We start from the raw sequence: 11,118 nt of genomic DNA, 5'->3' as shown, positions 1-11,118 counted from the left end.
AAGACTGAATATGGACACCACTGATTTAGATTAGCATGAAATTCCATAAATGTGAGAAACTCAGGGCTGATATTATTTGTAGTTTATAACGTTATTATGGCGTTAGTTGTTGCCATGTGGCCAAGTTCTTCAGTAGGATGAGTTCTCAAATCAGAGTTTCTGTTTCTTGGTGGTAATAGAATCAACCATAACCCTCTTTTCCATAGTAAAATTGTGAGGATTGAGGTTTTTTTGTAAATAAGAAATAATGATCATAATAGATGTTCTTATTTTTTGTGTCCTTTTTATGCTGAAGTTCTTTACAGGTGGTGTAGAATTTGTAACAGAGTGGTTCTAGGCATCAATACATCAGGTAGTTTCTGAAAGTTACAAGTTCTTAAGAAATGATTCTGAAAATAACACAGAAATGTAAAGTTAGAAATTTTCATTTGGATCTTTGAATACTTGGTACTACTAAGTATTACTGTGACTAAAAGTACTACTGTGGAGTACTTCGTCCACCACTGCTGTAGGGTTATACCTGAGTTACTTTCTTTATTTGGAAGAAAATTAAAATAATGTTTTTTTTTTTTCTGTAAAAGGTATCAGAACAGCACAGACTGTCATCCAGGATGACCATCAGCAGCAAGTGTACTCCTCTCTCCTCCATGGTCAGTCTGTCACTTTTCTCTGAATGGTTCCACAAATATGGAATATAGATTATATTCCCATTATATTTTTATCATTTTATCTTTAACACTACTAATGACCTTTGTGTTGACTTGGGAAATTAACAGTTAAGAAAAAAACCAGAATGCATTCATTCAAACTTCTATGATCAAATGATTTTATTTTCTTATTGAAGACTGCATTTATAGAAGAGTAAATCTCAATGTGAATGCTATAATATTGCTGTGAATTTATTTCAGTCTAGTCTTATTTAGCTTAATTAGCCACAGACCAACATAGATAAGAATATTTCTAACTTTTAACCCATTCAAACTATTATAAAGTATTGTTGAAGCTCCTATTTATTCAGTTCTGATCCTATTGTTTTCTGTTTCACTGTTAAATCACCCAGAATAAATGTTAGGAAGCAGTAATAACCATCAAGCTAATTACAGATGTATCCAACTAGATTCAAATATAACTCAGCAGCTTCCCTAAAGAAGAATGATATTTTATTGCTTTAGAGATTTTCTGTCTCTTGTTCTGACTGAGGCATCTAATAATTCAAACAATAATAGCAGGATTGAGGTAACATGTGTGAAATAGATGTAAAGAGGTGGTTCTAATGTTCTGTTTACATCAGTATCACTGACATTAAGGCAGATTAGTTTAACTGTGTGATTTCCACTTTCCTGTAGGAGATCTTGGTCTCTATGAAACAATCAGAGGGTCTGGAAACTCTGGAAATGGTTCAGTATAAATGTTAATAATCAAATAGCTGCTGGAAGCATGGAATTATACAGTAACTGTGATAAACAATGAACTCAATGACAAAATTATAATTTCAGGTCAAGAACAACAGGATGGTACTAATGTGACTGCAGGGTCAGACTAACCTGGAACATTTTTTTTCTAGAGGGGTGAGTTCACTAAATCTGGAAGTAATCAGGATCAATAGTTTGTAGAAGAGATGATTTTGCTGTTTGACACTGATTCAGGAACTGTTTCTACATTTTTCCTTTAAAAACCTTTGTTTGGTTCTGTTCTTCAATCAGGTCCTGTCTAGACCTAAACATCTTTGATCTGGGTTCAGATCCTTTGGCTCCTCAGAACCTACCATGACAGTAGTATCAGCGGCACCAGGATGAAGTCCAGTCATCTGAGAGTTTTCCTTCTATCCAGCAGCTTTTGCCATTAAGCATCAAAGACTTTATTTCACTGTTTTCAGTTGTTGATTCAGATTTAGTTTCACATTCAAAAACAAACATCCATCATGAATAAATTTAGGAGGTAATGGAAAAAAAAACATGTTGGTAGTTGTAGAAACGTAGTTTCTATTCTCAAGAAATGTATTTCCCCATGCTTAGCTTTTATGTTTACATGAAACTTAAACATTGTGTGTCTAATGTTGTTTCTTAGGGGTTATCAAATCGGTTTACCCCCCACCTTTCTTTGGGACTGTGTCCAGAGCCTGAACAGGGAAAATATCTGAACAACTGTTGTTTTAACCAAGAAGTCTGACTGGAGTTTTACTGATTGATTCTGCCACAAAACAAGAAAGCCTGGTTGCATTGAACTTGCATTCCTAAAAATAAATAAAATAGGAAATTTAGGGTTATTTCTTTTGTAAATACTGAAATGCTTCAACATTATTGCAGCTACATCAATTATATTGCAAGCAAAATGTTTAGCTATTTTTTCACATAGGTTAACATTTTGTCATTTTAAAGTGAGCAAAAGATTTTGTTCAATGGTTTTATGTGTTTTAATCATTTCTGCTTTTTGTAAAGCTTGCTTTGACAAGGTGTGAGATGTTTAATTGTAAACTTCTTTTTTTCTTGTATTATCGTCACAGTAATTGAGTTCTCTTATTTCTTATATATATAGCTGGCTAAAGCAGTACATAAGGAGAAAGAAAAATCAATATTCACAACAATGCCGCAAATCAGCTGAGATCATTACCTCACATCGGACATATTCGCAAATAAACTACACAGTTCCCACCCTCCCTTCTTACCTGCAAAGAACCAAAAATGTTTATATTAGAATCAGAGTTCTCTAATTTAGATATTGAGGGTTCTGGGTTGTCGATTGGGTGGGTTGCGCTGGCACCTGACTTCCAGAGGTGGGTGGACAGTGCCGGACACCCTCTTTGGTACTCCCACTTTTAATTACACCTGAGTGCAGGGAGGATGGGGGTCTTTCTCACACCCCTGTTACCCGGTTGCTGTCTGGAGTCTGGAGCCTGGAGATAGAGTGGATACTAGATAGGTTATGATGGGTGTGACAACGCTCCCCTCCCCCCATCTGGATTTCAGGGTTCACCTACTTGGTCATCCGGTAATCCCAGGAACGAACACAGGCACTGCCGGGTCCTCAGTCCTGGGATTATCGGCTGTGAGTGTTATGTGTGAATGTGCGTACACTGTTTTTTTTTTGAAGAGTCTGTGTGTTGTGAGTAGGGGAACTAGCATGGGAAGGCGTCATTGAGACTGGGTGTTATTGTTATTATTATTTTTTTTTCAGCTGGCTTATTGCTAGCCTATTCCTGGTGCGGGGCCTGGCCTCCCGGGTGGATCCCCGGAGTCCATGGCTGGTCCACTTTGGGGTGGGTGGCTGGCTGCCGATGGAGCCCGCAGGCTCGTCCCTGCGGCTCCTGGGGGCTTCAGCATTGTGGCAGCCTGGTGATATCCTCAGGGCCATCTCTGTTATTCTCTTGGTGGGGGGGCGGATTTCCTTGGTTGGCCCCTGCTGGGTGCCTTTGCTCTGGGTGTCCCTTTGGGCGTCTGGGTTTTGAGTCCTCCAGCGCTTGCCTTGGTCTCTTCACAACCACTATGGAGCATTTTTCCTCCATAGTGGTTGACAGCGGGAAACTGGTTGACTATCGGGGCATACTGAATAACTGCCATGACCAAAACAGTGGCAGAAATACTGAGCGAGGCTGCTGCTGCTTTAGAGCAAGTTCCTGCTTCTAGCGGACCTGGGGCTACACCGACTGCTCCTGAGTTTCCCGCCCGGCACGCTTACAATGTAATGCAATGCAGACGTGTCAGGCGCCCCCTACCAAACAATATGGGTAGCCCGGTCAGCAAGGACCTGAGGAAGAGTGGCTGCTGACATCACTCTGCTGCGCCCACCGCTCAGAATGCTTTTTCGTTTTCGAGTTATGGGCAGTACTTTGCTGGCAGACCACGAAAACGTAAAAGCAATGTCCACTGTGTTTTCTCTTTGATTATGGCATAAAATGTGGAGTCTTAAGGAAGAAAATGCAAATGCAAATAGGATGATTGATTACTAGTTTTATTTATGAGTGAAGTAATGCAGCCTCACTCTTAAAATGAAAAAGCATTTCTGGAAATGCTTTTTCATTTTCAAATTTTATATTTCAAATTGAATTTTTTTTATGAATTATGTTAATTAGGTATTTTTTTATATTTATACAAAAACTGAAAAAAAGAACAATAACAGTGCAAAACTTATACAGCACTGACACATAAAACAAGTCAAAATCAAAAATCGGAGGCATGTACATAAATTACAGCATCATATGAGAAACATAACCAATTTATACATACACGTAATTCAGACTCACATTACTGGTTTTTCATTTTTGAGATTTTGAAGTAATCAAGAATACGTTCCCTCTGCCTGCTCCATCACTCTGCCACACATGTAGGTTTTTGGGGAGGGGGTCGTTACTGGAGGGCCACACCTTCTGATGACGTCCCCCACCCCAATTTTATTTTGCATTTTAGACACTTCCATCTACATCATTTTCACAACACACATCTATGTAGGGCATTCTCGGGGGGTGGGGGTCAGGGCCACCTGGGGGGGCTTATTTTATGGGCCTCACCACGGTCGGCCTCCTCCATCCCCTCTCGCATCTAGACATTAAGGGCTCAGGGTTGTTGAAGGGGGGGGGGTGTGCTGGCACCATCTATCACCTGGAGGAGGGGTGGACTGTGCCGGACACCCCTGTTGGTACTCCTAGTTTTAATTACATCTGAGAGCAACACGTAACAACACCACATTCGAGTGGGCGCAGGGAGGATCCTCCCACACCCCTGTTCTCCGGCTGCCGCCCGGAGTCTGGGGCCTGGAGGAAGAGCGAGCCACCTGGTCCTTGGTTTTGGCTGGGGCCGGCTGTGGTGCCTAGGTGGCCTTTTTTTTTTTTTCGGGGGTGGGGAGCGGTTCTGGTTGGGTGGCCTGTGCCGGCTGCGGTCTGCTCTTGGGTTGTTTCTGTGCGCAGTGTGTTGCATTGCGCGCTGTTGGAATCGGTCTCGGTGGGGTGGGGCTGCGCGTTTGCCCGGGGGGCGTTTTGGGGGGGTCCCGCGGCACTCGCGGCCAGTTCGCGGCGGATACGCCTGTGTGTTTTTCCTGGGTGGAGCGGTCGGGGTGGGTGTTGCGGCCGGTCACCGGGGCTTGGTGCCGGGGGGCGGGGCATGTTTCGGTGCTCTGTCGGGCTGGGGCGTTTCGGTCGGTGCCGTGGGGGGGCCGGTGTTCGGTGCCAGGCCCTACTTCAGGGTGGCCGGCTGCTGGCGGAGCCCGCGGACTTGTCCCCACGGCTCCCTGGGGCGCCGGCATGGTGGTGGCTGGGGGGCATCTTCGGGGCTGTCTCTCCTCCCTCCTTGGTTTCCTCCCTCTGATTTCCGGAGCTAGCCCCTCCTTGGTGCCTTCGCTGTTGGGGTCCCTTTGGGCGCCTGGGGCTTTGGGTCTCCCGGCACTGGACTCAGTGCTCTGGGGGGTGTGCCTCTCCGGCTCTCCACAACCACTATTGAGCATTTTTTCTATGGTTAAAACTTTACATGCACAAGTTCACCCTCACAAACAACTACAGGTGCTAGGCTTCAGGTACTTAGAGATTCACTTCCAAACAGAAACCCCACATTCATATCTTCAGGTAACACAGAGTACATGTCAGACTTAATAATATTACTTTAGCGATAGTTTCAAGGTGTTGCTTTATTGTATATCTCGTACCGTGTCTTTTGGTTGTGCTGTTCTTTTTTCATCTTGTTACAGGTGATGAAGCAGACTGAAAATGTTTTGTCATTGTCTCCTTTCTATCTCCTCTTTCTTTCATCTTTTGTCCTTTTTTTCTTTTTCTTTTTTCCTTTTTCTTCTGTTTTTCTGCTCTACTCACATTGCAGTGTCCATATAAACTGTAAAACTCCCTGCATAATTATTAAAGCAATTTATATGCATGAAACAAGTGGAACAGTATGGCAATTGCCATACCGCTACACTTGTGAAAGTAAAATCTGTTGGCCTCCTTTTGGCATCAAGACAATTATTCTTATTGCCACATTGCCAGACAGGACACTGTAAAAAAAAAAAAAAAAAAAAAAAAAAAAAGAATACGTTGCCATCTTTTTTTAAAAGCATGAAATTTCCCATTCATACAGTATCTCAATCTTTCTAGAACAATAACTTCAGAAAGCAATTTTTTCCATAACTGGATTGAAGGGGCATCAGGGCGAACCCATTTAAGCATTTTAAGCATTATTGATTTTCTGGCAAACATCAGTAGAAATTGCACAGTTTCTTTATGGGTATCCAGATGACTGGGTATGAACCCAAGGAGACACATGACTGGGCTAGGGAGTGCCTGTCCTATAGTGGAGCTAATTTCTTGACATACTGCTTACCATAATGCCTCTATAATTTTACACTCCTATAAACAGTGAATTCTAGTCCTGGTAATTATTTTACATTTGTGACAATTTGGGGAACTTCCCGGTGTGTATTTTCTATATATACACTCACCGGCCACTTTATTAGGTACCCCATGCTAGTAACGGGCTGGACCCCCTTTTGCCTTCAGAACTGCGTCAATTCTTCGTGGCATAGATTCAACAAGCTGCTGGAAGCATTCCTCAGGGAGTTTGGTCCATATTGACATGATGGCATCACACAGTTGCCGCAGATTTGTCAGCTGCACATCCATGATGCGAATCTCCCGTTCCACCACATCCCAAAGATGCTCTATTGGATTGAGATCTGGTGACTGTGGAGGCCATTTGAGTACAGTGAACTCATTGTCATGTTCAAGAAACCAGTCTGAGATGATTCCAGCTTTATGACATGGCGCATTATCCTGCTAAAAGTAGCCATCAGAAGTTGGGTACATTGTGGTCATAAAGGGATGGACATGGTCAGCAACAATACTCAGGCAGGCTGTGGCATTGCAATGATGCTCAATTGGTACCAAGGGGCTCAAAGAGTGCCAAGAAAATATTCCCCACACCATGACACCACCACCACCAGCCTGAACCGTTGATACAAGGCAGGATGGATCCATGCTTTCATGTTGTAGACGCCAAATTCTGACCCTACCATCCGAATGTTGCAGCAGAAATCGAGACTCATCAGACCAGGCAACGTTTTTCTAATCTTCTATTGTCCAATTTCAATGAGCTTGTGCAAATTGTAGCCTCAGTTTCCTGTTCTTAGCTGAAAGGAGTGGCACCCGGTGTGGTCTTCTGCTGCTGTAGCCCATCTGCCTCAAAGTTCGATGTACTGTGCGTTCAGAGATGCTCTTCTGCCCACCTAGGTTGTAACGGGTGGTTATTTGAGTCACTGTTGCCCTTCTATCAGCTCGAACCAGTCTGGCCATTCTCCTCTGACCTCTAGCATCAACAAGGCATTTCCACCCACAGAACTGCCGCTCACTGGATGTTTTTTTTCTTTTTCGGACCATTCTCTGTAAACCCTAGAGATGGTTGTGCGTGAAAATCCCAGTAGATCAGCAGTTTCTGAAATACTCAGACCAGCCCTTCTGGCACCAACAATCATGCCACGTTCAAAGTCACTCAAATCACCTTTCTTCCCCATACTGATGCTCGGTTTGAACTGCAGGCGATTGTCTTGACCATGTCTACATGCCTAAATGCACTGAGTTGCCGCCATGTGATTGGCTGCTTAGAACTTAAGTGTTAATGAGCAGTTCGACAGGTGTACCTAATAAAGTGGCCGGTGAGTGTATATGGAGATATGTATACATTATGTAAAATAATATACTGCATTTCTTTGTAACGGTTGCATACTGAGATTCTTCCCATGCCTCTGAGTCAATTGTAGTGTTCAGATTTATGTTCCAAATTGATCTCAGATTCTCCATATTTTATATTTCAAATTGAATTTTGGTTTGTATTTGCTGCGGTACATTTTGAAAAATAAATCTCAAATGTCTTTTTCTTTTTTTTTATGAATTATGTTTATTAGGTATTTTTGAATATTTATACAAAAACTGAAAAAGAAAGAACAATAACAGTGCAAAACGTATACAGCACCAGCTTGTTATGTAGCATAGAATCTTGACACAAATTTCCCACGTTTATGACAATCGAGAATACTGTTTTCAAGTAAAACGTAATCCCCTGGGAACTCAAGTAAGTCGATTTTTGCCTTGACATAATGCCTTACTTGAATATATTTATAAAAGTGCCTGGAGAAAATGTCCTATTGTGTTCTTAAATCCTCAAATGTCTTGAATTTTCCATTATTCCATAGATCGTGTATTCTGGTAATGCCAGCCTGGCCCTCTACTGTCAGATCCGGATTATCTACCAGTGTTGTCAGAGATTAAAAATTTTTGTTCTGACCAAACATTTTCCTCAAAATGCCCTATGCCTTAATTGTATTAGTAATTAAAAAAATATCTTTGACTATGAGTGGGTGTTCTCTGTTTCGTTTATTTAACATATTTATAGGGCGACAAGGTTTACAAGCAGTTTCCTCGATCTCAAGCCATGGATTAGTGTGTTTTTGAATAGCCCACAGTGAAATATTTCTTGCATGTATAGACAATACATAGTTCTCAACCTTGGGCAGACCCCATTCACTCAAGGTTCTGGGAAGTTGTAAAACCTCCATTTTAATTTGAGGTTTCCTGCCTGCCCAAATAAATTCTGATATTGCTTTATTAATTCCAGCTAAATCTTAGGAGTCGAAAAACAAAAACAGCATAGACACTGGATAAATTAACTTAGGGAGTGTCATGATCAGGTAGGTTTTACTACCCCAAATGCAGAACTCACAGACACACAGGCAGGATAAAAGTAGGGTGACCAAACGTCCGTATTTCCCGGGACATATCTGTATTTCACGTCCTGTCCCGGGCGTCCCGGGTTTTTTTTAGAAAGTGAGGAAATGTCCTGATTTTACTGCGCACGACGCTCCGTGTGACGTAATCCCTGAGCCGCGTCAGTGTGGACAGCCCTGTTCTTAATCAGAGGCTCTTGCTCTGTTCGGAAACCTGGGCTGCATCCTCCAAGGACGCAGTCTACCTAGACTGGATCCTTCGAAGTCCTTGAAAATAAGGAGGCCGGAAATTCGAACAGGTCTACCCGTCGGCGGGTTTTACCGCCGTATGCTCTGTTGCTTAGCAACAGTGAAAGTTGACACACAAAGCAGGAAAAGAATGAATAGCGAGGTTTTCAAAACTGTTTGTTTATTTATTTATTTTTTTTAAAGTTAAAGTGAACAAAGACTACACTCACAAGAATCCAAAGTGGAATAAAGGTTCCAACCACCGGGAGCAGAAACAAATAAAATCAAATGTAGTGATATAAACCTTAGTCAGTTAAATAACCTGCTGCTGTCATTCTGCACATCTCTGATGTTGCTGCTATTTTCAAAAATCCATTACTGTAAAAATGTCCATAGCTGCATATTGGTTATTTATTCTCCAGTTTTATATTGTTAAAACACTTTACAGAATTGTATTTTTTATATTTTAACTCTTCCCTATTATGTTATTCTTATACATTTTTCTAAGGTCCTCATTTGTGTGACCATTTTCAATAATCTTTCTGCTGCTGTAAATCTGCCCATTGTGGGACAATAAAGGGATTTTCTATTCTATTCTATAAAAGGGGTAGAGAGATATAAGTAAATCTAAACAATGTATCTACAAAATATATCTGCAAAATCTCTAATATTCATCAAGAAAAAATACTTAGTTGAGCATATTGTGCAAAACAACAATAAAAAAATTAAACTCCTATCAGATTTACAGTCTCGACACTGCAGATATATTAGAATCTCTCCTTAAATTACAGCCAAACCCATTTACACAGTAACAGATAAAAACCTTTAGATAAACCAAACACTACCGCCACATATCTGACTCTATAACCATTAAATCAACTATTTTCATTCATTTCAGATGGAACTATTCAGAGTTGTATTATATTGAACTGAACTTCCAATTTTCACCACTGTTCTGCGCCAAGTAACATTTCCTCTGATCACGGAGCAAATCCCGATGATGAGACATTTGATTCTATCCATCATGTTGATGCCAGTCCAGGGACGGACTGCAGTTCTACTGTAAGGTGACTTGGTTGAGGTCATTGACCGGGGTACTTGACATGTAACGACCATACCATACATAGTGCTTTAGGTTAATAGAAGATATTAATTAGGCTACCGGTATGTATACTTCCAAAAAAACTAAACACCTTACCCCTTCTTTTTCATTTTACAACTCGACCACTGTTATATCCTTTTGGGAAAGTGTTAAAAAAGAAATATATATATATATACATTTTTATTATTTTGTGCGGGTTATACAATTCAAATAAATCCAATCTGTACTTTTTTTTACAGATTAGATTGATTCAAATTCAAATTTATGACAAAACCTATGGGGGAACTTAAAATACATTTAATGATGAAACCCAATGAGCAAGTCATGATGTGGAACTCTATTTCTGTAGACAATATGGAGACAATGGATTATGTTTATCCTTCATCAAAACCAACTGTAAGCTCTCTAATCCATAAAAAAACAACAAAAAAAACACCAAAAAATCAACTGCTTTTTGGGAGCTCAAAAGAAGTCACTTTGATAAACTTTATTCATTACAATTTGAGGAAAATCATTAAATAAATTAAATCAAAACAGTGTTTTTTCAAGTGGAGATCACCAGAATGTGATAAAGAAGTCTCTATATGAAAAATAGAAATGTAAAATTAAAAATGAAAGATCTTTGTTTATTCTTTCAGAATCATCACCTTCTATATCTATTTTTATACTTTTTGTAAAATATAAACTGAGATGACCAATTCAGAGGATTTATGGCTAAGGCTATTTCCCTTTGTGATTGTGACTCTATGAGAAAGATGTATTCTACCTTGTCTGACAAGGCCAAAGTATATGAGGTGCCCCCAGGGACATAAATCAGAATTAACTTGCATATACACATATTAAATTACACTCTTCCATATAATATACTGAAAATCTCACACAAACACTAGTAAAAAGCTCTCATACAAAGTAGTGAGAACTGTTCATATAAACTGGTGAAAAGCTTTACCTTTCATACACACTACTAGAAAGCTTTCATATACACTATTAAAAAGCTCTCATATACACTACTAGAAAGCTCTCATATACACTACTAGAACGCTCTCATATACACTATTAGAACGCTCTCTTATACACTACTAGAAAGCTCTCAT

The sequence above is a fragment of the Cyprinodon tularosa genome, unplaced genomic scaffold, assembly GCF_016077235.1.
Source record: "Cyprinodon tularosa strain WSP-4 unplaced genomic scaffold, ASM1607723v1 ctg445, whole genome shotgun sequence".
NCBI classification, from domain to species: Eukaryota; Metazoa; Chordata; class Actinopteri; order Cyprinodontiformes; family Cyprinodontidae; genus Cyprinodon; species Cyprinodon tularosa.
Note: the sequence above shows the minus strand (reverse complement) of the source record.